Here is a 27,196-nt window from a genome sequence, read left to right as displayed (position 1 = left end):
CCAAACGGGATCGGTGGCCAGGGAAGGAAATGAAGCAATCCAAGAGTAATCCGCAGCTGCGGGGCAGGGCGAGCTGGAAGCCCAAGTCATCCCCAGCTACTGTAGCTTGATATTGACCCTGTGCCTCCAAGGGACAAACAACACGAAAGAGACGGGATTCGGGTGAGAAAGGGAGTCGGGCCCTATCCTGGGCAAGTAGTTCCCCCCCCTTCTGCGCCCCTTAGTTTCTCACTGTAAGATGAAGGGGCAGACCTGGCAGTCAGGACCCCAACTCAGCCCAGGGCCATGTTTTATTTTTTCCCAATTAGAAAAACAAGTGAACGGAGGTGCTTTTGCACAAGGCTGGGCTTCCGGTTCACCATCGCCGCTGTAATTCCCCACCGTCTCGCCCTAAATCGGCATCACAAATTGAGGCTCACCGCCTGCCTCTGAAGTTATTTGAAATGGCAACTCCTGGACAAAGCAGCCCCCCGAGTTTTTTTTTCCAGCTATGGGGCTCTAGGATCCTATGCCCCGGAAAAAACAGATTTTTGAATAGTGAGTAGAAACGGGGCAAGCAGGCTGCCCTGGGATGAGACGGAAATGATCCTTCGCCCCAGTATGCTAGAGAGGGGGAGCGTGGCAGGGCGCCAGGGCTGAGCATACGCCATGCAGAAGCGACAGAGCTTAGAGAGAATTCAAAACAGCATTTTTTTTACAGCCTCCTGGTGCATCCTGTTTCTCTAGGGCTGCCACCGCCGTCAGCAAGTGGGCATCACGCCCAAACTGCAGTGGGCAGTGAGGGATAGGTACCCATCTGTCTGGTTTCCTGAGCAGGTGGCTGGGATCCTGGTGCCCAGGCTCCAGCTGCCCTCTGCTGGGCAAGCACAGAAGCTGCTTCCCAAGGGAAGGAGGCGCCCCTCTCCTGGAGTCCCCGCATCTGGGAGGTGCGAAAGGTCTTCCGCTTTTCTGCCACCTTCCAAGGAAGGCTGGGGAGAGTATCAGTGCCTCCTACAAAGTCTCCAGTAAGACAGTCTCAGGTCACTTAAGTCTTCTGCATTTAATGAGAATGATTTTTCTGACATAGGGTCTGACCCAATGATGTGCCCAATAAATATTAATGGAATAAATAACTAGCTCAGCAGTTGCCCAAGGTAGAAGCCGCTCCTGGCTTTGTTCGGGAGAACAGTTCCAGTTTATTGTCCCTCTTTGTGAAATTCCTGTCTCTAGTAGGTCCTTCTACCTGGCTCTCCCAGTTCCAAGCTGCTTCTACTGGAGATCCAACCTGGCCTTCTTCCTTCGGGATCCTGGAGGCTTCTCTCTTCTAATCCCTCAACCCAGCTCCCGGTTCCCAGCGGAGAGGCTTACAAATCACGTCGGATCTCGTTCACAGCTTCTCCCCTTTCTCTCTCTCTTTAAATGTTTCCTTCTGTGTCCCTTTTGGACACCGGGATTCTCATCTGGCCTATAGTTCCTTGGACTTAGAGATTTTCTCTTTTTCCCGAAGCAGCCCCAGGCCGGCTTCTCTTTCCCTCATTAATTATTAACTGTGGTTACTTGACACTTGCAAACAACATGGGCCTGGAGAAAGGGCTGGAAAGGACCTGTGGGACCCCCTGGAGTGAGCCTGGGAGAGGGCCTGGGGTAGGGCCTCAGGTCCAGGCCACTTAAGAGTATGATCAGTGAACACTGAACTTTTCTTCAAGCCTGTCTCAGGTGTTAACTAACCAAACCATATTTAAGTGTGTGTGTGTGTGTGTGTGTGTGTGTGTGAGTGTGAGTGTGTTCCTTAAGTTTTTTCCTATTATGCCCATTTCTCTTACAACTTGTTCTTCCTAATCAATAATAGGGATCTAACTTTTTTTAAGCTAGGTGACATATGTGGTGTTAAAAAGTAAACTGAGGCATATTACAATTTTTAAGAATTTATTTGAGCAAAAATCGATTCAAATCAGGCAGCACCCAATCTGGCAGATAGAAAGGAGCCCCAAGTAGCTGTACAAAATGAAAAACCTGGATAGGCGCAGAGGAGCAGGAACAAGAAGTTATATCGGGCAAAAAAGCAGATTGGTTATTGCAACGTTACTTCCCTTTAGGGGTCGGCAGGCAGAGGTCGACCAGGCAGCTGACCTCCCTAGTGCTGGTCAGGCAATTCCTGATTGGCTGGGCTAAGATTCCATTTCAGGGAGAGCCAAAAGTATAAATAAGTTTCAGTTTGGTGACGTGGGGTTTAGCATGAGCAACTCCATCTTGGGCATGTCACCTTAACAGTTGGTAGGAAAAACTCAAAGGACTGAACAGAGTCAGTAGAAAGTTGTGCTCACTCCCAGTCCTTTCCCCGTGTCCCTTGCCCACAGAAAGCCTGCTGCCATTTTCTTGTGCATCCTTATAGAAATAGTACTAGGAACATACAGACATATGGGTATAGTCAGTCAATATTTACTGAGTACCTGCTATGATCCAAACACTGTTGTTGCCCAAAATATACAAAAATTCTTGCTCTAGGGAACTTGCATTCTGATGAGAGGTGAGGGGATCGGGCAACAAATGCGATAAACCAGTCAAATCTATGATATATGTTGATAAGTGCAATAGAAAAAACGTAAGCAGGGTCAGAGAGCTGGGATGTGGTCCTGACTGCCCTTCCCCTCTGCTGCCCCGGCCACACCCTGAGAACCTGGGGCTGCCCTGGGTGGATCATGCCTTCACCACACTCCTCAGTGCTGGGGGTGTGCCCTGCATGACCAGGTGGGGCTGTAGCAGGTCCTGGGGGGGTCAGCTGGAGAGCCTCCAAAGCAGGTGATGGGCTGGGGGCTACTCATCTTCATTTATCCTGGGTCACAGTTTATGAATATTTTTCTGGCTTTAAGTGAATGTTACCAGAATTCTCTACATCAGTAGTTCTCAAAGTGTGGTCTATGGACCAGCAGCTTCAGGACCGGCATCGTCTGGGAACTTGTCAGAAATGCAAATTCTTCAGCCCCCTCCCCCAGTCCCACTGGGTCATATACTCTAAGGTTGCAGTCCCGAAATCTGTGGGGTTTTTGTTGTTGTTGTTTTGTTTTGTTTTCTGGCCGCATCACACGGCTTGTGGGATCTTATTACCCGACCAGGGACTGAACCCAGTTCCTCAGCAGTGAGAGCTCGGAATCCTAACCACTGGACCACCAGGGAATTCCCACTGAAATCTGTTTTAAATAGCCATAACATCTGCTCTACAGAAATGCTTTACCAATTCACATTCCTAACAGCTATGGTCATAAGCACACATATTCTAGAGTTATGCATTTAAAAAAAAACTTTTCCAAATTAAATCCTAGGCTAGGGATAGAGATTATATATTAGCAAGTAAAAGATAAATCGACTTTAAATGGAGTATAATCTATAAAAATTTTGAATCATAAACATAGAAGTAAAAGATAAATCTTATAGCTCAATTATTTGAAAATAAGGATCAATTCATTTGATTCTTGAGGACTTAATCTATCCAATCTGTCATGTAAGAATATTCCTTCAACTTGATGGGTGACCTAGTCCTAAATTCCTACCCCTAAATTCTATGTTATTAAAAAACAACAAAAGTTGGAAATAAATGAGGAATAATTAAAAACTGACAATGTGGGTTGTTAAAATACAAATAAACGTAATATACATTTCTGTTCCTCTTTACACTTTCCAGAAGAAGAAACGAGTGGTATTGATGGTCGTTCGGCTATATTCTAGGCAGTGTGGAAAGCACTTGGTACGTAATTTTATCCCAGCAGCACAAACAAGGAACTATCAGAAGAGTATTTTTGGCTTTCATTTATCGATGAGCAAACAGGCTCAGGAAGCTTAAGGATCTTGCCTGGTATACACCTAGCAAATGAGAGGATCTGGAATTGGATTCTTTCATCTCAGTCTGTGCTCATTTTACTGAAAGCCACATTTGTAGATAATGGTGCTTATCTGAGCCTAATCCCTGGAGTACTAGGATTCTTTGGCCAGAGAGGCTTAGGGAGGTCAGGAGGAAGATAAGTCTTGGCCAGAGTCCATCTCACAGAGGGTCAAGTGGGATCCCAGACACACCTTGTGGCTATTTGGCCAGTCTTGCTTCCCTTACCAGAGGAATAATGTCTATTATGGTAGGAATGGCCAGTCGGAGTCCTGGAAAGGGCCTCCTACAGCCAAGATAATAACCTAAAAACAATTCCGTGCCCCGGAGGACATTGCAGAAATTAGTTCCATAAAGATTTGAAAGATGCAGGGCAGGTGATTTCTACAGCATCTGCATTTACCTTACCTGTCTGGTCAGTGTCACAGGACAGCGGTGGTGGGGAATAAAGGTCAGTCAACACAGACATCCTCTGGGTGTGGAACTGCCTACCTCCGCCCATAGCACTTCCGCCAGGAGAGAGGGCACCCACACTCAAGGGGAGGGAGTTACACAGGGAAGTCATGTACAGCAGGGGGTGGACTCTTGGGGGGCCACCTCGGAATTCGGCCTGCCACCCCTCCTCCCACTTAGAGCGCGGCTGCCAGCTCTAAGCTGTTTAGCTGCGTCACAGCCTGGGCACCAGACATCATCCATGGTGCCACGCTGGACCCCTTTTGTCTTGGTGTCGCCCTGCACAAGGGCCACAAGGATCTGGCACCTCTGACTTTTCTTTCTTTTTTTTTTTTTTTTTTTGTGGTACGCGGGCCTCACTGTTGTGGCCTCTCCCGTTGCGGAGCACAGCCTCCGGACGCGCAGGCTCAGCAGCCATGGCTCACCATGACCAGCTGCTCGGCGGCATGTGGGATCTCCCGGACTGGGGCACGAACCCGTGTCCCCTGCATCGGCAGGCAGACTCTCAACCACTGCGCCACCAGGGAAGCCCCTTATTCTGGTTTCTTTGTACTTAAAAAAAATTTCAAAATAAAACACTAAACTATAAAAGAAAGAAAGAAAGAAATCCTGAGGTTTAGGAGTTCCCTGGCGGTCCAATCATTAGGACTTGGCGCTTTCACTGCCGTGGGCCCAGGTTCAATCCCTGGTTGGGGAACTAAGATCCCACAAGCCTCGAGTTGCTGCCAAAAAAAAATCCCGAGGCTTGAAGCATCATCATTACAGGGGCCAGGTAATAACAGAGTCCTGGACCAGGCCTCCTTAGTGAGTCTACCATGTCCATGGATCCACCTGATGGTCATTTCCCCAATCCACAAATACAGAATTGCAATGGACATGCTTGACAGTTGGAAGAACCCCTACATGGTCCTTAGCCTGTGGGGAAGAGCTATGGCAGTGGGCAAGGTCAAGTGGAAACCTCTGAACCTGCTTCCCCTGACCAAAATCATAACTCACAAATAATCCCACATCCTGGGGGGGAGGGGAGTTGTGCCACCCCTAAAGATGAAGGAATGTAGAGGTGAAGGTGCCTCTCAGACCCCTCTTTAATCACATCCACTTCAAGCACAAACCAGATGTATCCTAGCAGAAGACGGTGGACAACCACAAAGGCAGCCAAAGAACAGCCCCAGTGTTTACAGCTGCCTCGCCGAAGAGGTACCCAGGTGTCTTCCTCAGGCAGAGGAATAGCATATCGGGGATGCAGTATGGGTCAGTGATCTGGCAAATTGCTCTTCTGCATCCTTATTAGAGCCATTTGCAGTCTTGCCCCAAGGCATAAATCTCCCACCTTCTGGTTCTGGTCAAAGAGGGCTTGGGGTGGAATTAGGGTCCCTGAGAGCACATCAGGGTTAGGCTAAAAAAAAAAAAAAAAAAAAAAAATCATGCAGTGTCACGAGCAGGGGTAGAACAACCAAAAGTGTTTACAAGGAATTGCATTCACATGCAACGCTTTTGGAACACAAACTCTACGAATTTGTGTTCACTTCTGGTACCCCTTCTCCTCCCTCAGGATGGACTGGGCAAGAGACCGTAACAACAACAATGAAAGGGGTTAATTCTGCAGGTCTTTTAGTCTATCACAACAATGAAAGGGGTTAATTCTGCAGGTCTTTTAGTCTATCTCCCAAGACCCAGCTTTCTCTCCTGCCCTGGGGCCTGATCACATCCTGTAGATATTTGCATTTATCATGTAAAGCTTCCTCCCCAGCCTTTCTAAACAGGAAACCTGTTCCTTCCAGCCTAAAATGAAGCTGGGACCTCCAGCCTTTTCTTGTCTCCCCACCTGTTGGCCCTTAAGCTCTCCTCCCACCACCCCCAGCATTCCGGGAGTCCTTGACCCTCAGCCTCTGAGACTCAGCCTGTGCCTCGCACATTTAACCTGCCCTGAGGCATTAATGTGAGTCCAGCAGACACAGGCAGATGCTTCAGAGCTGTCCAATTTCCTCTAAAGAATATTTTCACTTTTCTTCCTGGAGACAGCTTCTTGCTTATTTTCGGGCGTGAGTAATCTTTCAGGCAGTCAGGTCATGAGTTATAATAAGCAGGAAAGTCTCTGGTTATTTAACAACCTAAGGTCTCCTCTTACTGTGTATTCTCTTTCTCCAACGTTTGCGCACAAGTACTTCGATCGGCAGTTAAGTCTGCCCATAGGGGAGTCGACTGTATTCCACATACTACACCATTTTATGTAAGGGGCTTGAGCATCCCCAGGGGCTCCTAGAACCCGTCCCCCCAGGACACCGAGGAAGGACTACAGAGGGTGTGCCCCCAACAGAACTTCAGGAGATTCTAAAGAATGTACTTTGGACAGGAGGAAAGCAATCCAGAAAAAAGATCGGAGATGCCGGAAAGAATGAAGAACACTGACAGTGTAAAACAATAATACTGTCCGCTGGGCTTAAAAGAGCAAGATGAACACGTAAGAGGGAGAGGAAGTGAGGTTCATATATTCAAATATCCTTGTGTGGTTTGAAGGACCGTAAAGCTATTCATTGTAGATTTTACTAAGTTAAATATGAATGTCAAAATATCAGGGTAAAAATTATTAAGCTGAAAATATGTCCCATACTTGTAAAAATTAAGAAAGTAATTAGAAAGAATATTTAATTGATCCAAAAAAAGCCTGAGAGGAATAAAAATAGAAAAGAAAGCACAAAATAAGATGGACAAAATAATCCAAAGAGAGTGCTGATTACCATATAAATTGTAAAAGAGTATATAAAATACAAATAACTAAAAACATTAATTTAAAAAGGACAAGAGGGAACTCCTTGGCGGTCCAGTGGTTAGGACTCGGTGCTCTCACTGCAGGGACCGGGTTCGATCCCTGGTCGGGCAACTAAGTTCCCACAAGCCACTCGGCCAAAAAACAAACAAAAAACAGATTGTCAGAATGGATTATAGAAATCGTTATACTGCTGACAAGAAATATCTAAAGGTTTAATTTTCAGAAAGATCTAAAGTAGAGGAATGCAAAAGGATATACTTGTATTTAGACAAACTAAGGGAAAGAAAGCAGATGTAGCCATGTTATCAGGCAAAATAGAATTTAATGCAAAAAGCATTACTACAGATAAAGAGGATCACTCCATTATGATAAAAGGTTTATTACGCCAGGAAAATAAAGCAAATACAAACTTGTGTGAACCTAACTAAATAGTCAAAATACTGTATATAAATGAAAATGGACAGAACTACAAAGAGAAATTCACAATGCTACTCTCCATGAATTTTTTTTTTTTTTTTTTTAATTTGGCTGCCCTGCGTGGCTTGTGAGATCTTAGTTCCCCGACCAGGGATTGAACCTGTGCCCTGGGCAGTGAAAGCGGGAGTCCTAACCATTGGACTTCCAGGGAATTCCCTCCATGGGATATTTGACACATTACTTTCTGCAATATTCAGATCAAGACGTTACTCTATTGACTAAACTCTGCAACCAAGAAGCTTAACTTTTGGGCAGAAATAGAACAACAGTGAATCTCATAGGGAGCGTTTATGAAAAAAGATCCCACAAGGTTATTTTCATCAGATCTCAAAAGACTGATTCATTCTCTGATTCAATTAAATTAGAAAGCATTAACCAGCTCTTGCGCTCTCCTGTTAGTGAAGGGCGGCGGCTGTTCCGTGGAATGCAGATAATCTCTGTCGGCACAGGGAACATCTCCCTGCCTCTCCCTTTCCCCTTGCCTCCAGTGCCCGAGCTCGCCAGCATGTCCGTGGTGCCACAGACGAACAAGGGCAAGATTCTTGCCAAGAGAATTCATGTGCCTAGCAAGTATATTAGGCACTCTGAGAGCCGAGACTGCTTCCTGAAACGTGTGAAGGAAAATGATCAGAAAAAGAGGGAAGCCAGATAGAAGGGTACTTGTGTTCAACTGAAGCGCCAGCCTGCTCCACCCAGAGAAGCACACGTCGTGAGAACCAATGGAAAGGAGTCTGAACTGTTGGAGCCCATTCCCTATGAATTCGTGGCATGATGGGTGTAAAGAAAATAAAAGACTTGGACTCTACAATGCTTCTCTTAATTGACTGGAAATGTTGTGTCCCCTCCCCCAAAGAAATATTTAAAGCACATTTTAATTGTGTTCAAATTCAGTGGGTGACGTCTTTATTTTTCAAATGTAGTGGTTTTGCTTCCTGAAAGATGTGAGGTAGTTTGTTGTGCAATAACTCCATTGGTTAATAAACGGCCAGATATTATTTATAAAATAAAATAATAATAATTAAAAAAAGAAGTACAGCTCTGTTGCAGCCAGATTTCAGCGCATTAGTGAGGAACTTGATAAAATTGGCAGGAGGAGGACTGTAGAAGGGGTTTTGACTGTTCCTGAGCACCGGCTACCCCATGTGTTGCTGCTACAGCTGGGAACAACTTTCTTCAAATTACCTGGTGGTAGCTTAACATAGGAGAAGATGAAGTCGACGGACAAAAATGCTTAATGACAGAGCTATTGGGTCGTCAAGATGGAGTCCTGCAAGACAGGGACATTGATGACTGCAATGGTAACTGGTGGAGACCAAATTTTGAACCTTCTCAGTATCCATATATCCCTGCACATATTACAAAACCTAAGGAACATAAGAAGTTGTTTTTGGTTCAACTTCAAGAGAAAGCCTTGTTTGCAGTCCTTAAAAATTACGAGCTGGTAGCTGCACCACTGTTTGAACTGTATGACAATACACCCAGATATGGACCCATCATATCTAGTCTCCCCCAGCTTTTGAGCAGGTTCAGTTTTATACACAACTGAATTCCTGTGCAGCAGAGAAGTAAGAGAAGCCGTCTTGGTGGGGAGGGATAAACTGGGAGATTGAGATTGACATATACACATTATGGTATATAAAATAGATAACTGGGTTTCCCTGGTGGCGCAGTGGTTAAGAATCTGCCTGCCAATGCAGGGGACACGGGTTTGACCCCTGCTCCGGGAAGATCCCACATGCTGCGGAGCAACTAAGCCCGTGCGCCACAACTACTGAGCCCGTGCGCCACAACTACTGAAACTCACGCACCTAGAGCCCGTGCTCCGCAACAAGACAAGCCACCACAATGAGAAGCCTACACACCACAAGGAAGACCCAAAGCAGCCAAAACAAAAAAAGATAACTAATAAGGACCTACTGTATAGCACAGGGAACTTATATATTTATTTGTTTGTTTGTTTGTTTGCGCCGGGTCTTAGTTGTGGCAGGTGGGCTCCTTAGGGAACTCTTCTCAATACTCTGTAATAACCTGTATGGGAAAAGAATCTAAAGAAGAGTAGATATATGTATATGTATAACTGATTCACTTTGCTGTACAGCAGAAACTAACACAACATTGTAAATCAACTATACTCCAATAAAAAAAAATTTTAAAAAAAGAGAAGCTGTCTTTGTGAGCACAGCTATACACAGTGTAGAATAAACATGCTAGAAAAGTTTTTTTGGTTTTATCTTTCCCAATCCCTAAATGACCACCTACTTTCTGTTGTTTGAATAGCAAAGCTAATATGAAAAACTAGATTGTGATGTAAACAAATGTGATAATGTTTACTTTATTTTTGGTTCTACACATACTTTCTGTACAACATTAAAGAAAGTGGACTTCTTTCTTAAGAAAGAAGAGAAAAGAAAAGAATTAACCAAAAGAAAATTAGAAAAATACCATATTTGGAAATTCATGAAATAACATCTAAATAACTGATGTGTTAAAGAAGAAACTCTTGTGGAAATCACTTAGTATGCAGAAATGAAAAATAATGACAATATACTACCATATCACAAACACTCTTTAGATATTTATAGCCTTAAATGCTCGTGTTAGAGAGAAATAAAGGCTGAACATTAAAGATCCATGTAAGTATCCTACTTAAGAAGTTGCAAAAAGGACAAAAGAAATCCAAAGAAGCTGAAACCTTACTTCATCCGCTGGAACAAGCATTCATTTTCCGTGAACCAGGCCCTTGGACCCAGTAGAGCCTCAGGTTGCAAGTTGGCAACCTGCTCATTGTGAGTCAATGTGAGAAAAGGCACTCTTCATTCTACCCCTTGATTCCAGAACCTGTATATTCTCGTTATTGGTACAATGCATAGACTGCATCCCCGGAGGAAGAAGAATGTCCTATCCCTGAATGTTATTCCCAAGATGGTGCCAGGGCTGAGGTTTTAATGGGGCATTCCAAACATTTACCTGGCTGACTACTTTTGGATGGTCTGGTATATAGTAGAACTAGTGGATTCCGTTATTAGGTACCCATGGTTATGTGTCATTCAAACTCACGGAAAATCAGGCATTCAGTGAGCCTTCACAGTGGTGCTGGCGGAGACACTTCAGGCAGTGAATTACAACCACGTGTGCAATAGGCATAAACTATAGTAAGAATGAATCACTGTCCCCTCCAGAATAGAAGAGATCAGATGTAATCAATTTGCCACCACGAGGCTGGCTGTTTTCCTCCAAGGGATGGTACCACGTGGCACAGTTGGTGACATGGTAAATGTTAAGTTAGATCAGCCTTGGACAGATGGAGCCCATGCTGTCAATCCCACAAGCAATGGAGTTATGAGACAGAGCCCAGCTGATAGCCACCAGGTATGTCATCCTGTCCACATGGCTGCTGAGTGCATCTTCTGATGTGGATGCTTTTGGTGGGCCCTGACTTGAAACACGAAGATACACGCACTTGCGCTCATGCACACAGGTTCACCCTCCTCAGACCCCTTTGTCTCTAATCTTCCCATCTCACTCCTTCTAGGTCCCTGACCTGCTAGACAAACTACTCATCACAGCTCAGGAGTCCATACACATACCTACTTTAGACCTCGTCTCTTGAAATACAAAGTATATGTGGACAAAACTTGTTTCCCGCCATTCCAGTAAACTATGAACGCTGCCTGCCATCAGACCATCAGCCTCTGCACGGTGCTCCCCGAGGGCAATTCTTCAGGATGGAGAAAAATAGACACTGCCTTTATATAGTTAAGATGCATATCAAACGAATGATTTCAATGATGCAGACTCTTGCATCTTCCCATACGTAGAAAAGCACGAAATTTATTAACTTGTCTGTTTTTTTGTGATTGGCAGTAATTTTTTGATGTTCAACTATATGGGTTTGGTTTTCTTTTTTTTTCCTCCAACAAAAACTCCTAAATATCCTGGCTCCTCTCTTACCTCATTGGAACAGTTGCTCAGAGCTATCTGAGAGGCTGTCTCCTGTGCTATAGACCTCAGTATAGCCCCCGAATAAAACATAATTTCAGGTTGTATGTTTTGTTTTTTGTTGTTGTTTTTCAGTCAATATACCCTACTCACAGCTCTGATTGCTGGGAAGATTTCTCCTCATTGCTTTTCTTTTTTTTTCTTCCCCTCGTCCCCCCTCATTGCTATTTTTATGGCCACCTTGAGTAGTGCTGTAATGTGGTAGCAGTCCGTTTCAGCTCACACTAAGAAGGCCCAAGATTTTCTTTCGTTAGTTGATCATACAGATCCCCTGAGGTTATAGGCATGAGCTGAGAGAATGGTGTCAGTGCAACAGACGTGGATGACATAGGGATCTGGACCATTTATCCATTTAACTTACTTGTGTTCTCTGGACCTGTTCATTTCCCTTATATGATGAACTGTTGCTGCAACTTGAAAGGCAGCTCCAGTTGCAAAGTCATCGGATGCCCCATGATCAATTTCAAAGTCCCTTTTAGGGCTCAGTGGCATTACAGGAGCTGCTTCTCAAATGAATGGCAAATAGTTCTTTGTTACAGAAGGTAGAACCTCGTTCCAGATCCCTAGAGGTCTGTGCTGTAGACCTCCTACTAGACATTCCTGAGACTCCGCATGGCATCTTTACCTATCAAGGATATCTGGGCACCACAGGTCCTGCTGAGCTGCAGTGGCCAAGGAGCAGGTAATTTGCCCTACGTCCTGGATCTACTGCAAATCTCCTCTTGCTCTGGACATTATTTGAACTAGGAAATAAATGAATCAGTGCTGTATTGCCAACGTGGTGTATGATCCCTCAAATCCAAAGAGCTCCAAAAAATACTATTTTTCTTTTTTTATACTATTTGTCCCTTTCATAGTGATAGGGGGTACATAAGGTGCAGCATCTTGTCCCAAACCAGTGGACCTCTAAAGATTTCACCAATGTGGCAAAGACTTTGAATTTTGAGGGAGTCTTTTTTTCCCACCAGTTGGCATCTGGGCATCCAGAGTACTTATCATATTTTGTTCAACAAAGTTCAGTTAGTATCATGTTCTGTAGAATATCAAGATGATCAAGGTCTCTGTGGATAATACTGTAGCAGGAAGCAGGAGAGTTAATATAGCACTGGGGCAAGACAGTCAATGTATTCTGCTGGCCTTCCCACATATAAACAAAATGACTTTGAGCCTTTTTAATGATGGAGATTGAAAAGAATGCATTTACCAGATCAATAGCTTCATACCAAGTGCCAAAATCTGTATTGATCTGTTCAGGTAAAGATCCAGCTCAGAGAGACTTCCCTGGTGGTCCAGTGGCTAAGACTCCACGCTCCCAATGCAGGGGGCCTGGGTTTGATCCCTAGTCAGGGAACTAGATCCCACATGCCGCAACTAAGAGTTCACATGACACAACTAAAGACCCCACATGCCACAACTAAGACCCAGCACAGCCAAATAAAGAAAGAAAGAAAGAAAAGATCCAGCTCAGCAACTACAATTGGGACTATCACTTGGTTAAGTGGATGGAAATCCACAGCCATCCACCATAATCTGTCTGTTTTTTTATATTCATGAGAACCAAATAGGTATATGATAGGGAGTCCTGCATCTTTTAGTCTGATATAGGTGCTAATCTCTGCAATTCCACCCCTGATAGGATATTATCCTTTATGTACTGTCTTGTCACTACATCCTAGGCTTTCCCTAACATAATTGGTGAGGGAACCAATATGTGAGGTCTGCTACCTGTTAATCCATTACCGTTAGGAGATGTAACTGCAGGATGGATCTGTGGGCCCACTAGACCCACAGTGAGACAAACATGAATCAGGAGTTCATTTATTACCTTTCATCTCTCAGCCTCATTCCAGCCGGGGGAACCACAATGGCATTTCAGATCCCCTGGTATTGTTGTCACCTCAGAACCCAGTACTCCACAGCCCTCGAGAAATCTAGGAATCCCCTTTTCCGTAGTGGATGGTTTCTCTAGAAAATGGCCACGAGTCCCTTTAAGGAGGAACTAGAGGAATATTGTGCATATTTGCAGTGGCCTTACCAAGTCCTTCCCCACAGGGAACTGGACTGCCCGTCTGTCAGTCTGAGAACCGACTCAGATCTAGAAACTGGGCGAGAACTTGTGATTTTCCACTGTAGTGAAAGCCATCAGGCTTCAGCTCCCCAGATCTCCATGTTTTCTGGTTATACAACCAAACAATACTCTATTCAGATGCTGTCATATCTCTTTCCCAAAGACACTATGGATCATTAGTCATTGCCACAGATCTCTGCGTATCAAGGTACCCTGGTTGCTACCTCAAGCTTGCTGCCCATTCCAGTAATTATGTCCACATTTCTGACAGTTAAGTAACCCCACCTGCCTCTGCTTTTTCAGAACCCTGTTATTCCCAGTAACACAAGGCAGTCCAGTTCAGTGGTACCATGTCTTACCGTCACCCCAGCCTACGGAGGACCCCACCACTGAATTTCTCATTGCTACCAGAAGCTCCCTCACCACTGTGCTTTGTATTACACCAGGAGTTAAAGGCCATGATGTTTGCAACTTATTCTCAAATTGTTCAGGGAAAAAAAAAGTTAAGAACATACAGAGAGAGAGAGAGAGAGAGAACAAGCAACAAAGCAAATGAGGCAAAATGTTAGCAATAAGTAAATCTGAGTAAAGGATATACGGGTGTTTGTTTTGTTTTACTTTTTGGTATGCAGGATCTTAGTTCCCCGACCAGGGCTCGAACCCATGTCCCCTGCATTAGCAGGCGGATTCTTAACCACTGTGCAACCAGGGAAGCCCAGGAAATTTTTGTAATAGAGCGGCACACAGTAGTTTCCAGACAATTTCTGGTTACATTTCCTTTCTAATTTTTAATGCATCTCTTTTAACTTTTTCCTTTCTTTTTCCTTAATCAGGCTCCTGAAGAAGCAACTTGGAATGCATCCTTTCAAGCCTTTTTTTTTTCTTTTTTATTTCCTGTTTCATTAACATCAGATTTTAATTTTATTTATTCCTCCTTTCTGCTTTTTGTACCTCAAGAGCTCAGACTTGGACCAAGCAAAATGTTTTTTCCATAATACTGTCATCACTCTTCTATGCATGGCCTGCTTTATTTATTTTGTTATTTAAAATATAATAGAATAAACCCATGCACAGTCTGTGTCCAACTTCAAAACTAGAAAGAATAAACTATATCTCTATGATCTTGAGCCGTTTAAGTTAAGGTGTTATCAACTGGATTGTACTTTAAATCATTAAGTTGTGTCTCAGATTTTTTTTTTTTTAGAAAAGTCAATCTTTTTTTTTAAGTTATTTATTTAATTTATTTATTTTTGGCCGCGTTAGGTCTTCGTTGTGGCACGCGGGACTTCTCTAGTTGCAGTGAGCAAGGAGGGCTACTCTTCATTGCCGTGCGTGGGCTTCTCATTGCGGTGGCTTCTGTTGTTGCAGAGCATGGGCTCTAGGCACACGGGCTTCAGTAGTTGTGGCTCGTGGGCTCTAGAGCGCAGGCTCAGTAGTTGTGGCGCATGGACTTAGTTGCTCTGTGGCATGTGGGATCTTCCTGGACCAGGGATCGAACCTGTGTCCCCTGCATTGGCAGGCGGATTCTTAACCACTGCGCCACCAGGGAAGCCCAGAAAAGCCAATCTTTTTGGACTGTAGTTGAAAACAAAAGGATGACAACATGGCCTGAATGACTGTTATCAAGAAGTTCTTCCCCAAAGCTTTTTATACTTTACATGTTCACTGATTTTCCTCCAATTTTTTATTTTGGAAAACTTCAAACCTACAAAATGTTGCAAAAATAATACAGTATATCCCTTACCTTGATGTATCAATTATTAACCTTTTGACACATTTGTTCTCTCTAGATAGATAGATAGATATGTTTATATACAGTGTGTATATATGTGTACATATGTATAAATATACATATGTGAATGACAGGTATAGGTGTATATGTATATACCTATAGTTATAGGTATATACATATAGACACTCACATTTCTTTTCTGAACTGTTTGAGAATAAGTTGCATTTATTATGAGACTTCATCCCTAGACATGTATCTCCTAAAGAATTCTTATATATTATATAATTCTCATATATTAAGCAACTTTTTTTTTTTGGCCACACTGCATGGCTTGTGGGATCCTACCCCAACCAGGGATCAAACCCGGGCCCAAGGCAGTGAGACCTCAGAGTCCTAACCACTGGACTGCCAGGGAATTCCCTATAATTCTCATATATTAACTCAATATCATTATCAAACCCAAGGCACTTAACATTTATTGTCTAATATACAGTCCATATTCAAATAACCCCAATTATCCCAATAATGGATTAGAGATGGATGGCCCAAACAATGTCTCTTTAGCACCAGTCCCTGGACTTTTTCTGTCTTTCATGACACTGATGTTTTTGAAGAGTCCAAGACAGTCATTTTGCAGACTGTCTCTCGGTGCGGATCAGCCTGAGGTTCCCTCTTTCAAGTGGGGCCACAAGTGAGATGCTTATGGCACTGCTGTGAAAACATACAGAAGTGGAATCTGGCCTCTGAGGAGGGCGGGGACAGAGCAGACTCTCTAAGGGACTCTGGGCTGAGCTCAGGTCTGAATGATGAGAAGGAATTAACTAAGCACACTGGCCATGGCGAGCAACAGCCCTCCAGGCCCAGGTGCAATGACGTGGCCATGAGAAAGGGTGAGGGGCCAAAGGAAATGACAGACAAGCTTGGGAAGATGATGTCTTTAGTTATGGATGGTGAGTGTTCCCTTGGAAAATCTAAGAAAAATCCACGTAGTCAGGGGAAGCCTGTGGCAGAGGCCTGGGCTGAAGGAAACCATCTGTGACCCAATGAATTGTTTGCAATTCTCTATAAGAAATATCACTGCAGAGAGTAGAGAATACGAGAGGCCTGGTTCAAGCCTTGAAGAACACCACCAGGGGTGGGAGTAGGTGGAGGGATGGCCAGAGAGGCAGGAGGAGGCCTGCAAAGTGTGTACAGAAAGACAAGGGAAGACGAGTTTCAGGGAATGGTTAAGAGAGCAAGGTTAAAGGTTAACTGGCCCCTAAAAAACCTCTCCACAATCCTTAAGCTCTCTTCCTTCATCTGCTTGACATGTGCAGAAAGTCAAGTGGAAGTCTCTGAGCCCTAGAGCATTACTAGGTTGAGCAGAGAAACAAATTTTTACCATATCTCACTGCTGCCCCCTCCCGTCTCTCTGCACTGAGATTCGATCGCATGCCCTGGACCTAGCAGCAAGTCTTTGCTCAAATGTCGTCTTCTCAGAGGGCATTCCCTACCACCTGATTTAGCACAGCCTGCCTACAGATCTGAGCAACTTTGAGGGATCTGCCTGTCTTTCAAATAAGATGATACTTGCATTTCCAATGAAACTTCTTCCCCAGACGATGATGCAACCTTGATAAATAGGCTAGAGCCACTTAGGGCAGAGGTGAGGGAGTGCAACGGTGAACCCCTGGGCCCTGAGGCCTCAGCCTTACCATTTCACCACCACTCCGGGGCCCCAGACCTCACCACAACAGCTCCAGCCACACTTCCTAGGCTGTGACCTGAACAGAGCATGGTGATCACCTCCTTCGTTCGTTCTAAAATATATATTGAGGGAGTTCCTGCTGGTCCAGTAGTTAGGGCTCTGAGCTTCCACCGCAGGGGGCACTGGTTCGATCCCTGGTGGGGGAATTAGGATCCTGCAGGCCACGCAGCATGGCCAAAAATAAAATAAAATAAAATAATAAAATATTCATTGAGCACCTATTAGACACTATCCTCAAGGCTTTGGATATAGCAATGAACAGATGAGACAAAGATTCCTGCCTATTCGAGTGGGAGACACAGACCGTAAGCAACAATACTAATAAATAAGGTAGGCGAAGAGGTGATAAAAGGAGAAGAGCAGGTTATCCGAAGTGCAGGGCAAGAGGTACGTATCTGTGCTAAGTAGGGTGGTAGGAAGGTGACACTTGAGAAAAGACTTAGAGGTGAGAGTCACATGTTTCTCTGGGAGAAGAAGGCTCCCAGCAGAATTAAGCAAAGGCCCTGAGGCAGGGCCACTCCTGGAGTGTTCGAAGAGCAGGAATGAGTCCACGTGGCTGGGAACTTGGAAGGAAATGAGGTCAGAAGGCATGAGGAGGAGGGTGCCCAGAGGGCGCAGGGCGTCACAGGCTACTCTACGGACTTCGGCTTTTGCTCTGAGATGATATACCTTTGCACAGTTTCAGATGGAGAAGTGACAGATATTCTGACTTACATATTTAAAAGGATCCCTCTAGCTTTTGTATTGAGAACACACTCAGGGTGGGAGGAAGGAGAAACTTGGAGAGTAGGGACAAGGCTGTGCAGAAACCCAGGTGTGAGGGATGGTGGTTCCCGCTGGATTTGGTAACAGGAGGTACTGAAAGGTAGAGGGATGGTGGATATATTTTGAAGAAGGAGCCAATGGGATTTCCAAATGCACTGGTATTGGGTGTGAAAGAAAAGTGGGGTTAAGGAGGCTCCCAAGGTCTTTGGCCTGAGCAGCGGGCAGAATGGATCTGCCTGAGTTAGGGAAGGCAGAGGTGGAACAGTTTTAGGAGGAGAATCAGAAGCTCAGCTCTGAACATGGTAATATTGAGATGTTTCAAGACATCAAAATAGAAACGTTGGGACTTCTCTGGTGGTGCAGGAGTTAAGAATCCGCCTGACAATGCAGGGGACACGGGTTCGAGCCCTGGTACGGGAAGATTCAACATGCCACGGAACAACTAACCTGGTGCGCCCCATCTACTGAGCCTGCGCTCTAGAGCCTGCGAGCCACAACTACTGAGCCCATGTGCTGCAACTACTGAAGCCCATGGGCTCCTAGAGCCCGTGCTCCACAAGAGAAGCCACCGCAATGAGAAGCCTGCGAACCTCAATGAAGAGTAGCCCCTGCTCACCGCAACTAGAGAAAGCCCGTGGGCAGCAACGAAGACCCACTGCAGCCAAAAAATAAATAACTAAATAAAATAAAGTAAGTGTAGTAATTAAAAAAAAAAAAAAAGTCGAGTAGGCAATTGATATGCAAATCTGGAGTTTGGCAGAGAAGTCTGAGTGGAGATTAAATTTCAGAAGTTAACCACCTGCCTTTTTTTTTTTGGCCGCGCAGCACGGCTTGCGGAATCTTAGTTCCCTGACCAGGGATGGAACCCGGGCCCCCTGCAGTGGAAGCGCAAAGTCCTAACCACTGGACTGCAGGGAATTCCCTGCCATTGTTGTTGTTGTTTTCCTCCCAATGTATAATTTGACTCAGAGTATTGAATCCTCCATCGCTGCATCACTCTGAATGATGCAACTTAAATGTGTAACAAGTACATTGTAGTTGTATGTTAATACTCTGTCTCTGTGGATTAACTGTTGTACTTTGGACTGGGACAGTGATAGTTTAATATTTAACATTGTGAATATCGTGACTTTGTTTTCTAGGAGTTCAGATAATGAAAATGAGAATAATTATAGTACCAATGCCAGCATGACCCAGATAACACATAAAACACAGACTAAATGTTTATGTTATTTTAATGAGAAATGGAAGGACATATATAACTGGATTAGGAAAGTAAGTAACCAAAATATATCATACTGCACCCTATGCAGAAAAAAACTGGGGATTGCACATGGTGGAAAAGAGTATATGAAAGCACATGTGGAGATTGAATCTCACAAGTTCAGGATGAGACAGGCAAGTACTCCTAAATCTATCAAAAGCCAGTGTGTTGGGACTTCCCTGGTGGCGCAGTGGTTAAGAATCTGCTTGCCAATGTAGGGGACACAGGTTCGAGCCCTGGTCCGGGAAGATCCCACACGCCGCAGAGCAACTAAGCCGGTGCGCCACAACTACTGAGCCTGCGCTCTAGAGCCCGCGAGCCACAACTAATGAGCCCGCGTGCCACAACTACTGAAGCCCGTGCGCCTAGAGCCCGTGCTCTGCAACAAGTGAAACAACTGCAACGAGAAGCCCGTGCACCGCAACGAAGAGTAGCCCCCAGCTCACCGCAACTAGAGAAAGCCCACGCACAGCAACAAAGACCCAACGCAGCCAAAAATAAATAAATAAATAATAAAATAAATTTATATATTAAAAAAAAAGCCAGTGTGTTCGTTTGCTTGTTTGTCTCCCCAAAAGACACCAAAGCTCAGCTGAAAACAGCAGCCATTGAATCGACACAAACATGTACGATCAGTGTATTGTTCCCTCGACCGCTCTATGAAACGGAGTGGAATTACATTTCCTCATTCAGATATTGCAACTAAAGTGTCTTGTGGGCCAACAGAAGGGTAAACTCTAGAGCGTAACAGATGTGTTGGCCCCTTACAGTGCGAAGCTGACTCCATCGTATCTCACCAATGATCATACTTTCTACAGTGACTCAACTGAGGCATGGCAGCCACAACAAATGTTTCCCCTAGCTCTTAGGTACTTTTTAAATGAAAACTGGAGCTTCAAATCATTTCTTAATTTCTATGAAGGTTGCCTTGAAGTTGCAGAAAACATAAAACAAAAAATTGCTGATCTCTTATACAAATACAAACTAGACTTTGCTTATTTACCTGCATATTCAGCAGAGAGCACAAATGTAAAATTTTGCAAATCCCATTCAGTACATAAGCTCCTTACCAAAGAAAACGGAAAGGTCTTACTTGCTAAGTGTCCTGGACACATTTTGCTAAAAAGAGATGTGATTTACTTACCTGTGATATTGAGGCTTTTATAATGTGCATTTTGGTCACTTTTCCTTTTCTCGAAATGTAAAGAAGAATTAAATGAGGATTTTTTGTTTTTTGTTTGTTTGTTTTGTTTTATCACTTTTACTCTATTACGTAAAATTCACTTTGCCTTGAAGTTCTACTCTCAGAAGGCACACATCACACTGATTCCTGGTGTCAGGCCAACGTGATGACATCAAGCTAAACATTCTCTCAACAAAAGCATTGAACATAGAATCATTAGGATTCTCAGTTTTACCACTAAATGAAAGAAAATAAGACATCCTAAAGACTGTAGGCAGTTTAGAGGATTATTACTGGAAAAGGAAACAGAAAAAGCAAAACTATTTTACTGTATCATCAGACAGGAAGAAACAGGTCATTGTCATTTTTATTCTGTATAGGTTATATCCATTTAAATTAGTACTATTTTATTTGCCGCCTTCTTTGAAAGTCTTGCCTTTACGTGTCTTAAGAACATATGTAAATATGCTTCCCTGGACTTGGTTCCCTGGGGCTCACGCTCTGCTGGGTACAGAATCTTTGGAGTTGTTCTCTTTCTCCATTTTACCGATTTGCATTTCCCCCCTTTTTCTCGCCAGCACCTCACACTGCTGCATCGAGGTCACCGTGTTATCTTCAATGTCTTCTCCGGGGAAGTAAGAGATTTGACTTTGGACATACTCTGCAGCCAGCACGGTCCCAGCAGCAGTGTCCAGGCCTCTGGCCTTGGAAGACTCAGGAGGGCAGGTCCCCTTATTGCACAAACTCGTCCACGTCCTTGACATTTTTGCTGCGTAATGCTTTTTAGAGTGACACCCTTTCCTTCTGTCCAGTTGAACTGACACACCTTGCATCCCATAATTTCTGGCCCATCAGAGAAGGAGGAAAGGATGTAAATTACTTGGATCTGACCTTGTTTCGTATGTCACCACCTCACTGGTAAATATTCATTGGGTTAGAAAGAAATACTATTGTGACACTCATAGGCTCCCAGACTCTGTAAATTCTAGATCATCAGGGGCTTCAGAAATAGGGTCAACAACTTTCAGAACTTTATTTCCAAACAAGTTAATATTACAAAACGCAGTCAACCAAAAATGAGGAATTCCGCCAGGGCAGTGGTTCTTGGTTGCATATTGAAATAAAATTTAAAATCGGTATTTAAAAAAAAATACCCATGTCTGTGTGGGTCTTACCCCAGGAGATTCTGATTTAATTGGTCTAGGGTGTGGCAGCAGGATTTTTGAAAAGCAGCACACTTTATGGTAAAAGCTAGCTTACTTTCTTTCAAGATTATTAATTTCTTTAGAGATCTGGCTTCTATTTGCACACATTCCGCCTGAAAGTTTTTGATGGTATAAATGAGGTGCTTACCCTTTGAAGGTAAGTGCTGACTGAAATATTTCTTACCATTAATATAGTGATAATCTTTATCATCAAAGTCAGTATGTTCAGTGACAAGCACAAAATCCTCAGTTCAGCCATCAAAGGTGAAAATGATGACCCTCGAAGACTCTGCTTTCTGGTTCACATACCCCGCCTCCTAACCTCCACACACCTTTGGCTGGCTTTTTTTTTTTTTTTCTTCCAGTTTTGCTACATTTTAATGGTAGGTTTTTTTTTTTTTAAGTACTACTATTTTTTTAAATTAATTAATTAATTAATTTTTGGCTGTGTTGGGTCTTCGTTTCTGTGCGAGGGCTTTCTCTAGTTGCGGCAAGCGGGGGCCATGCTTCATCGCGGCGCGCGGGCCTCTCACTGTCGTGGCCTTTCCCGTTGCGGAGCACAGGCTCCAGACGCGCGTGCTCAGTAGTTGTGGCTCACGGGCTTAGTTGCTCCGCGGCATGTGGGATCCTCCCAGACCAGGGCTCGAACCCGTGTCCCCTGCATTGGCAGGCAGATTCTCAACCACTGCGCCACCAGGGAAACCAAATGGTAGGTTTTTTAAGGGATTAGTTTTAGGTCTTGTCAGCAACATCAAACAGAAGGTACCGAGTGCTCCACAGGGTACAGAGCGCTGCCAAGCACCTCAGAAAATGTACGTGATGTGGCGAACATGTGGTTCTTGCCCCCTGAGGAGCTTACAGTCTGGGGGTTGGCGGCGGGGGGGGGGCGGGGGCTGACAACTCACAGTCTAAGAGTTGAGTGAACAACAAAGTAATTTATTAAGGCATATTCCTCATCCCCTCAAGCTACTGTGGATGGAATCATTTTGGAATTAAGCTAATCAAGAGAGAGGCAAGACTGAGTTTGGTTGAGAATTCTTCAGGCTCATATAGTTTTTTAACATCCATCATAGTAAACAGAACTGACCTAACAGACAACTGAAAGTGGAGACTAGATCTCTTGAAGTGCAAGGGCTAGAGCTTGACTGCGGTTACTTACTTTAAAAAGCAAACATGCTGAACGGTATGACCAGGCTTATTACACGAGTTTAAAAATAGGCCAAGTACTGGCACTGCGTTCCCCTCATGCTAGCACTGGTCATTTAAAATAGTGAATATTAAATATGTGGGCTCCACATCTAACCCACAGAATTCCCACCCCAAATCTTAATGTTCTGCGTATCAAGTATCCACCTCATGTGTACTATGAAAGTTTTATTTATGCCCCATTATCAAGTTGAAACAATGTAAATAGTCAAATTATAAAAAGCTCATGACCTGCATATTTCCATATGTGAATGGCAATATATCTACATAGGAAATAAATGGCAATCCTATCTACCTATATATAAAAAAAAAAGAATATCTCCAGATTTGCGTACTCACCGCTATAAGAAGAGGTAGGCAGGTTTTAAGGTTTCACAATCAGTTGTCAGAGAAACAGCAGTTATTCCTGCAGTATCTTGTTAGCATCTGACTAACAATCTAAAAGTAAAATTATTTTTAGATTACATGATTTAGAAGACATTATAAACCCACCAAGAATTCGTAATTATTCTGAGATGGTTCCATCATTAACCCCAGAATCACTATCAGAAAGAGTAACGATGTGATGTAGAAAGAAGCTAATCAACATGACTAAAAATATGCTCTTTCAGGGGCTTCCCTGGTGGCGCAGTGGTTGAGAGTCCGCCTGCCGATGCAGGGGACACGGGTTCGTGCCCCGGTCTGGGAGGATCCCACATGCCGCGGAGCGGCTGGGCCCGTGAGCCATGGCCTTTGAGCCTGCGCATCCGGAGCCTGTGGTCCGCAACGGGAGAGGCCACAACAGTGAGAGGCCCGCGTACCGCAAAAAAAAACAAAACAAAACAAACAAACAAAAAAATGCTCTTTCAGAAAAACGATCTGGTCATCTGGAAAAATCACAGCTACAACCTGTGAACACGCCCATATGGGATGCTGATTTGGCCAAGACACACTGTTTCTAAGCAGGAGAACCATGAGATCAGGGTGAATCAAGGCCGTCTCCGAGGAGCAGCCTATAAATTTCCAGACTGACCTTGGGCAGCATAATTGGTCCAATTCCTCTCAAAGGCAGTTTCATACTATCCTATCCACATCAACCCAAAGTTTGACATTAACTCGAAAAACCGAAGAGCATATTGGAGCAGAAGTGGACAGGTGTGTAAACTCTAGCACACTCTTATTGCTGTATTAAGTGCGCAGGTGAGCACATTCCACCCACAACAGTGTCGTTCCAGGAAGCAGGGCAGGAGTAGTGGCACGTTAGAAAAGAGGCTATTCATTGCACAATTAATAGAAAAGTGAAAACATTTCAAGATCTACAATAAGCCTGTATCCAGAGGAGCCTTTCACATCAGTGACGTGCTGGACTTTGAATTCTGTGCTACAGCTGTGTAATGGACCCACTCCGGCCTGCTGGCCTGGGTACGGCTTGCTTCCTGCCTGTTGAAGGGCGAATAGGCTACACGGAGCTAGGATGGTTTCTACTGAGTGGTAAGATTCACAGAAGTTCCAGGGTATTCATGTCACGATCATTCCTTTGGCAAAGTCTGATGCAGATGAAGACAAAGTGGTTTCTTGGTCAGCAATTGCAATTTCTTTCTTTTAAAGTCAGTGGGTTTCTTGTATAGTTCTATTACAATTGGCCCAGGTTTAATTTCATCCTTGTCCATGAAAGCAAAACACTTGGTGCTGGTAAGCCTTTTTTTTAGGCTTATAGTGTTTGAATTCAAAGAAAATAGCTGCACCTTTGGTTAATTTTTCAACATGCTTCTGGAGCTCCATGTCCACATTAAAATGAACATACATATCTTCTTCTCTTGAAGCCACTGGAGTCTCTTGCACAGGACTTAAATCTATGCCATTCAGATCTTTTACGCTAACCGTGATATAGGGATCAATGCATTGCCCAGCATCTTTCAGGCCAATTTTCTCAATTCTGATAATGAGTAACATCACTCCTGGTTCTGATGGCAACCTTGGTAATAAAGTACGGGAAACTCTTAGCAGGAAAGGCATCAGGAGACCCTGCTCTAGCACCACCCTCTTCTTCAAATTCCAAATTCTCTTCTTCACCAGGTGCTAAAACTCTTCTTAAGGGGACAGGCTGAACATCAAATGGGAATTTATTATATGTAAGAATATTCTTTAGGATTGGTTCTAGCTTCTTCAGATCCTCCAGTTTAAATTCTTCTTGGGACCGTGTGGACTGTAAAGCTGCACTTCGTAATTCCAAGCATGTCGCCATTTTGCCTATAGTTTTCTTTTGTTCTTCTGTGAATTCAGAATTGCTGTGCTGAGCTTGGGCCTCTTTTTGTAGGTGTCTTGCTAATATCTGATGCTCCTCTATCGCCTCCACCAGCTGGCCCCAAGAGTCGAAGTCGGAGCCTCTCCCAAAGCTGGCACCCCAGCGCTGCGGCAGACTTCGGGTCACCTCCGACATGGCCGGTCCCCATCACGTCCCCTCCCACCCCTACCCCAGCGAGGCTGGGCTCTAGGGCGCCATCCTCCCCGGGCCTGGCCCCGACATTAACAGGGCCAGGAGGAACCGCCAGGCCACCGCCACCACCCACCAAGGAGCCGCCCAAGCCCATCTGCCGCCCGAGCCGAACTCTGCGGCTCTGAAGCCTTGACTGGAATTCTGCCTCCTCAGAACCCTGAGCGTTATCCGCTCACTCAGCCCCTTCAGCGTGCACACGCGTCCCCCCAACACTGCTGTCCGTACCTCCCCACACACTTCCCAGGGCTTCCCCCCCACCTTCACGCCCACCACTTCTCACTGGCCTCCTGGGTTGAATGCAGCCATTCTTTGCGAACGCAGTCAAGCATTTTGAAGGCATTCTTGTCATTTCAATACCTCCACCAACGGTGGCTATGGTGGGATGAGGTGATGGCATCAGTAGTGACAGGCAGCAAAGGTGTCAGGATGACGCTGGCTGCTGCTCACGCAGCCATGACAGACGGGAGCGATGGCCGCTGTGGCCACAGGTGGCGGCCACAGACGTGAACCCAGTGGGTGAAGCAGGCGAGGCGGCTGATCTTTGCTGGAGAGATCCCTCTCCACCAGAGCCCACTCTGCCTGATGTGTGTGGCAAGCGGGAAGTGGCAGCGAATTAAAAATCCATCCCCTTGGGACTCCCCTGGCGGTCCAGTGGTTAACACTCTGCGCTTCCACTGCAGAGGGCACGGGTTCGACCCCTGGCCAGGGACCCAAAATCCCACGGGCCAAACTAAAAGAAACAAAAGACCCCACAGAAAACAAAAAACCCATCCCCTTAAGCAGCCCTCAACCAAATGAAGGGTGTACAAATGCCCTCACCCCGAGAGTGGGAAGTCTATTTCCACTGCTTCCCAGAGTTGCCCAGAGAATGAAGCTGTTGCCCACAGTGATACCTTGCTTGAAAATGCACCTCTGATGTGCTGCCTTCCCTTCCCTGCCTCACTTCCCACAGCTCTACCAGTGCTTTCTGGGATCATCTCCCAAACCCTTGTCTCAAAGTCTGTTTCTGGGGGAATCCAAGCTACGATAATGCGTCACGAGCCAAGCATTCAGGCACATACGGCACATGAACAACAACTGACCATATGCCAAGCCAGAAAGTCGAAACAGATTTCCAAAGACTGAAATCATATAAAATATGTTCTCAACCCAATTGCAATTAGGCAAGATAACTAGAAAAATCCCCATATGTTTAGAAATTTTAAAATACAATTTTAAACGTCTAAATAATCTGAGATCAATGAAAAAAGCAAAATAGCCATGCTTTGGGGAAACAGTGCATATATCAGTAAAGGGAAAAGGCTGAAAATCAGTGAGCTAAACATTCAAAAAGGTAGAAAACAGAAAATTAAATCCAAGGAAAGAAGGTAATAATAAAGAAGAGATTTAAATTAAAAATAAATATATGAACTAGAGAGCACCAACAAAGCCAAAAGCAGATTCTGTGAAAAGATTAATAATACTGATAAACTCCTGTCAAGACTCATCAAGAAAAAAAGGAAGAGGACACAAATAACCAATGTCAGAAATGAAAAAGGGGGGAATTCCCTGGCGGTCCAGTGGTTAGGACTCCACACCCTCACTGCCGAGCGCCCAGGTGGGAACTAAGATCCCACAAGCCACATGGCTCAGCCAAAAGAAGAAAAGAGAGAAATGAAAAAGGGGCCTTTGTTACAGGTTTGACAGACCTTAAGATAATATGAGGATATTAAGAACAAATTGATGACAATTTAAAAATTCAGATCATGTGAAAAATTCTTAGAAAAATACATTTTACCCAAACAGACGCAAGAATAGAAACTATGAAGTTTTTATGGGTAAATATGGGCAAAAATTCTTTGCAGGCAAACGCCATCAAGAGGCAGAGTCTCCAGGGCCTTTAATCTGGGTTGGCCTCATGACTTACTTCAACTAGTAGAATGTGGTGAACGCAGTGACTTTGTTTCCATTTTTGCTCTCGTGAACCCGAGACCCACCACGTAAGGAAGCTGGTGTAGC

General features: G+C 44.5%; 2 pseudogenes across 1 annotated transcript in view; one reads left to right on the top strand and one right to left on the bottom strand.

Moving 5' to 3' along the window:
* The window catches only part of LOC111187449 (axin interactor, dorsalization-associated protein pseudogene), a 32,269-nt pseudogene that overhangs the window by 3,699 nt on the left and 1,374 nt on the right, over positions 1-27,196 (bottom strand). Inside the window, exon 3 of the transcript XR_016395351.1 lies at positions 1-27,196. This exon is cut by the window's left edge and continues 3,699 nt beyond it. The product of XR_016395351.1 is annotated as an axin interactor, dorsalization-associated protein pseudogene (transcript).
* LOC111187426 (cleavage and polyadenylation specificity factor subunit 5 pseudogene) lies at positions 8,059-10,174 on the top strand (annotated as a pseudogene).

Source organism: Delphinapterus leucas, chromosome 13 (genome assembly GCF_059928025.1).
Source record: "Delphinapterus leucas isolate spDelLeu-1000000601 "Yukka" chromosome 13, BTC_Dleu_Yukka2, whole genome shotgun sequence".
NCBI lineage: Eukaryota > Metazoa > Chordata > Mammalia > Artiodactyla > Monodontidae > Delphinapterus > Delphinapterus leucas.
This window is presented reverse-complemented; position numbering and strand designations above follow the sequence as displayed.